A 5,814-nucleotide genomic window follows, 5' to 3' on the forward strand; every position below is an offset into this window, starting at 1 on the left:
TTCAGGCCTGCTTGCTAATCATTTCTATTATTCCCTAGAAATTTAGTCTCCCACTCTTCCATTAAAATAGGCAGTTGTGGAGGTTAGAACACAAAGGAAGAAATCTAGATTCATCAATATCCTTATTGAGCAGAACTTCACTCTAAGCTTGTAGCATCCAAATATACTTCTTTTTAAATTTTGTTTATTTATTTATTATATGTGAATAAGTGTTTTGCTGTGTGTATGTAAGTACACCTACCCATGCATGTAATGCCCATGGAAGCCAGAAGAGGGCATTGGATTCCCTGGAACTGGATTTACAGACAGTTGATAGTGGCCAACCGAACCTGGGTTCTCTGCAAAAGCAGCCACTTAGCCATCTCTCCACCCCCAGAATACTTCTTATATAAGTCATTTTATTTTGAGATTTGTTAGAACCTTAACCTTGGCTAAGAAATTAGTGATAATATACAGTAATTTAATTTGGTATTATCAATAATACCAAATTAAAGCAATAACTAATATCTGGAAATGAGATAACACAACAAAACCTAAATTATATTTCCAAACTGTTTTTAAAAAAAGTGGCACTCAGGAGGTAGAGAATACCTACTAAACTTCTGCATTCCTTGTTATGCCAAGGTAGAACATCTGGAAAAACTCTCACTTGAGAAGCCTGTGGCTCTGGAGAAAATAGTAAGAAATAGAAATTTAGAAATTATTGCTCCTCATCACTCAGCTCCATAAGGAAAAATGTGAACTCAGGCAAGAATTGCCAGTCTGAAAGCAGATATGAACCTACAACTCTGCTGAGTGAGATACTTCTTCTCTGTTCAGAAACCTAAATCACCTGAGACTTCCCAAAATCTGGTGCCTCTCAAGACTGGAAAAATCATTGTGCTACCTCTGAAAACAGCAGAACATAAGTCCATTGCCTGAAACCTCAGTCAAACACCTCCACTGATTTCTTGATAGCTGCTGAGAGAGTTTTCTTTAAAGGTGCAATACCTGCTAGGTTGACTGTACTCCAAGGAATGAACCCACACCTAAGAGCACTTGGGGAGTCAGGGGGTAGGGCTTTAGGGTGGGGTCAAGATGGGGGAAGGGTCCGAATATGATCAAAATACATTGTATGACAGTTTCAAAAAATATTTTTAAGAAAGATTTTGGTAAGTGGTATATCTAGACAGAAATAAGAGACTTTTATTCTACTGCAAGATAATTAGCAAACATACAACTCAGTCTAGAAAATTATTATGTAATGTCAATAGAAATAACTGGAAGCAAACACTGACTTCTCTGACTTACGATGGTTTTGACATACAATTTTTCAACTTTAAAGTGGTTCCAAAAACAATATGCATTCAGTAGAAATGGCACTTTCATGCTGTAAACTGCCCTCTCTTGATTTGGGCAGGGGGGCACCTTAGCTCTCATCAGCCACAGGATCATAAGGTAAACACCTGCAGGGTGCCACATCACTAAGTTACTGTGTTCAATGACTTATGGATAGTAAATTCATTTTTTACTTATAATAATTTCAAGTGACAATCTTACTTATTAGGATATAATCCCATCATAGGTAGAGTGGTACCTGCAGACTGAAGGCTCAACTTTTTTTTCCAGGAAAAATCAGGAGAATCGGGAGAAATCCTAAGTCTGACAAACTCTAGGTACCCCCAGGTCTGCTTCAGTACATTGCAAAAACTGTACTTTTCAATTCCTGCCTCTGATACAGAAAACTTGACAACTGACACTTTTTCAAAATAATCAAGCTGGGGTCCACATTGAAAAATGGCTCATGCCTTTAATCCCAGCACTCCGGAGGCTCAGTACAGAGGCAGAGACAGGTGGATCTCTGTGAGTTCAAGGAGAGCCTGGCCTACATAAGAGTTTCAGGTTAGCTAGTGCTACAGGGAGACCCTATCTCAAAAAAAGAAAATGGTTACAGGAGCTATCACAGAATAGACTAAGTATACACTAAATTCTACTGTAACCCAGTCTTTGTGAAAACTACAAGTTGCTATGATTCCACTTTTTCACTTTTTTCTCTTTTCTAAACTGGAGTTTTTATTGCAGAGTTTTCTTTTTTGCTTGTGCTGCTATTGTTTGTATTTTGTTACTATTGCTTCTTTGCTGTTGTTTTTTTCTATGCTAATACTTTACTACTTTCTAGTCACCAGACCCCAGAGAACTTCACATGGGCCTGATCAGACTTCTTAAGGCTGGATCTTATGCAGCAAGAGGCAGGGCTCTGGGTTGTCTTCTTTGGAGTACAAGAAGATGCTAAGAAGTGTGTGAGTGTGTGTGGATAGTTAGGGGGACAGAGTGGCAGGCAGATAGTTGTCCCCCAAATCTACCCTCATGTATTTCATGGTTATTCATGAAATGACATTTTTCCATTTTCCACTGGGATGTGAGTTAGAACTAATTTTGCATTTTGAGACTCCATTGTTATTTTGCCACAAAAGCCTCTTGCTCTGAACTTTCCCCTTCCATGGAGTGAAACTCAGCCCTGTTAGAATACCAGATTCCCCACGTTGGGCCCCATCAGCCAGACTATTACTCCAGAGGATAGAAGATGGAGAACAAAGCAGAAGATAGAATTCAGGTTCCTAAAACACAACTGCCCAGTCTCCCAGGCATGCAGTGGTTGAAGAATAAGCTCTGTCTTACTCAAACCATTTTATTTCTAACCCCCTTTGCTACAACAGCTTAGCCTTTGCCATAATTAACATGTCAATTGCATTCTCCAGCCCTTCTTAGGGACTATGAGACTTACTTATCTAATGTAGGACAGTTCCATGGAGGCATTCCCCAAAATAAAGGAACCAATTTGCAGAGGACAAACGAAGAAATTAAATAAGTAAAAAATAAAACTGAGCGCTTACACCTCACTGAAGAATGGTGATAAGGACTCTTATGAAGAGTGCAAATGCCTTACAGCTTCTCCTCTGCCATATTTCACAGACCCTGTCTTGTCCTTTAATTGCTATCTTAATACAATCTCATTTACTCAAAGCACACATTTTATTAAAGACAAGAATGAGAGCACCTGAACTACCTTCAGGTCCTCAGTGAACAAAGGAACAGAAATTCCCAGATAGAAAACAATCCAATCCTGGAAAATAGGAAGGAGAAAAGGAGGTTCCAAGGTCAGCAATCTCTAGGAGTTCCTAGAAAATTAGAACACCATCAGCACGCAACATCCCCCAGCATCCCTCCCTTTTTGTTGCAAAACTCTTTATATTCTGTTTGCCCTTCTTAAGCCTTCGGTACTCAATCAAGCTGAAACCGTAGAGAAATAAATTATAAATTGATTGAAGACAGGGGTGGTTAAGAATAAATGATACTATTATCTATTTGCAAGTTTTATAAAGACATTTCAATAAAAATTTTCTGAAGCTACATTTAAATTTTGACAAGTGAGCACTCCGGCTTACAGGTGGATAGGGAGCAGTGAATACAGAATTGTTTGATCCAGTAGGTTAAGTTGTAGGTAGGAGATAATAGAGAATAAATTGCCAGCAGATGTTGTTGTTGGTTCAGAGCCTGAGACTGTCAAATCAGAAGAGGCTGTTGGGATATCATAGAATGCAAATGACTTTCATTCTGGGTGATTTATTTTCACTGAATTTAAACTTGCAGCTAATATGATATATCCAATGTAGCTGAAAATTTTTTTAGAAGCATTTTTTTTTCTGTAATTCATTGTTTTTATTGTTTTAGGTTGGCATACAAAGTAATGGATTTCATCAAGGCATCTTCATAGAAGTCAGTGTTAAACTCCTCCAAGCTACCACTATTCCCTCCCCAACACTGACCCCCTGATGTGCTGGAGCCAGTTTGCCCCCTGTCTTGTGAGAGTCCACTCTGCGGATATCTTCACCAGTACTGAGTGATGTTAGAACAGTAGCTGGAAACCAGCCAGGACCAGAGCATTTAACTATACATAAAAGAAACACAACAAATGAGGATTTTTTTTTTTTTCTTTTTCCCAGAGCTGGTTTTCCAGGTCACCACTGCTGGAGGTGTTGAAAGCTGAAGCTCGGGGCTGAGAAGACCACAGTCCTGCATTCAACGCTGGCCTGGCTGGCAACATGGCTCTGCAGAACCATGTGGGATTCTGTTGTGACTGTGTCGCCTTGAGGCTTCTCTCTTTATCTTGTTCCTCCCCTTCCTCCCAGGTAGGGATCCAGAACGGTTTCCCCAACACTTTCTGCAGTATCTCTGCCTCCACGCCGGCCTCTTGAATATCCTAACCTGGGACACAGACATAAAATAATGGCTATAAATTAGAAATTGTTTCATCTATAAAGAGGACAATGTTGTCATGTGCAGGAAAATGCATGCAAATGGAAATAATCATATTAAGTGAATTCAACCAGTCTCTCATTTGTAGTCTAGTATAGACACATAAAATCATGGATGTGTATAAATGAAATAAGAGTAGAAATGAAATTGGGGGACACACGGGAAAGGTTAGGAATGAGAGGGCAGGGGTATGTAGTATATACTTGTATAAAAACTGAAAATTAAAAAGGACATTGACCAAACCTAAAATAAAAGTTAATCATGCTAAAAAGATAAACATGATAGAGATAATACAACTAACTTAGTTTTAACTTGCACTTTTAAAAATCATTTCTGACAAAATATAAAGGACAAAATAATATTTGGTGAAGTCTCTGGGTTTTGGTTATTGCTGTTCTCTTGTTCAAGAAATTAGTGTTTCTTTTTTTATTTTCTCTTTTTTTTTTTTTTCCAGTGATGGAGACTAAGCCAGGACTTCACAGAGGACAGACACCCATTCCACAACTGAGCCCCGGGGAGTATTTATGTATTCTTAATGTAAGAAAAGCCAGTAGCTTTTGTTTATGAAAAATCAGCATTTGTTTTTATTTGCTTCATTTTAGTGATTTTAAAGAGGGATTCATTCAATGGCTTTACCCTAACCTAAGAAGAAAATTACAAAAAGAGATCAAATATGATCAAAGAAATGAAACCAAGGCTGCTTTGACTGACTTTTGGGATACATACTACTCTTTGACTGACTTTTGGGGTACATACTACTCTTTTTTCCTTAATCCCTACTTCAACTTCATTCTTCCAAAATTTCAGCAAGTCTCTTACATTGTAGTTCACACTAACTTAATCAAAGAGATTCTGGTTTAAAATTGTTTTCATATCAAATCTCAATCATCTCTGCATCAGCACCTCCCACAAACCCTGGTCAAGTCCCTGTGGCCACAGGTACATGACTGAGCAGAGCAAGGAAAGGTCACCTCTTTCACTCTTACTGAGATCTGAGTGGAGGGAAAATGGGACTCTAATTCATCCAGGCACTTCTCAAGGTACGGCTACTTTGGGATTGGGATTGAAGGTTAGAATGTTTGCAGTTACAAATTATGAAAACAATGAGGTTTGTTTGTTTGATGACTTAGGATAGGTGGTTAATGTTTTCAACCTAGAAGAAAAGTCACTAAACCTTCCTCCAAAAATTCTGCCAATTTCAAATTAGTCAGATTTGTATAGTGGGGCAGTGTAGAACTCCTGAATTTGTTGTGTACATCTTCAAAGTTGTTACTGTGCTGATTAAATGTAAGAGAAGCTTCCTGCTTCCTGTTTTCTCTTTATATATGTGTAGGCAGAATAGTATAAGTGAAAATTTGAGGATGGCCTGAACACCCACAAAACCAACACCTTATCACTTTGGTGGAGTCCCTAGCACATGGCTTATGATTACAAAGTAAGCTGCTTGAAATTTTTTTGTAATTTTTTCCAGTTCTACACATGGAATTTCACACACACACACACACACACACACACACA

This window comes from Nannospalax galili, unplaced genomic scaffold (genome assembly GCF_000622305.1).
Source record: "Nannospalax galili isolate Female #2095 unplaced genomic scaffold, S.galili_v1.0 scaffold96, whole genome shotgun sequence".
Taxonomy (NCBI): Eukaryota; Metazoa; Chordata; class Mammalia; order Rodentia; family Spalacidae; genus Nannospalax; species Nannospalax galili.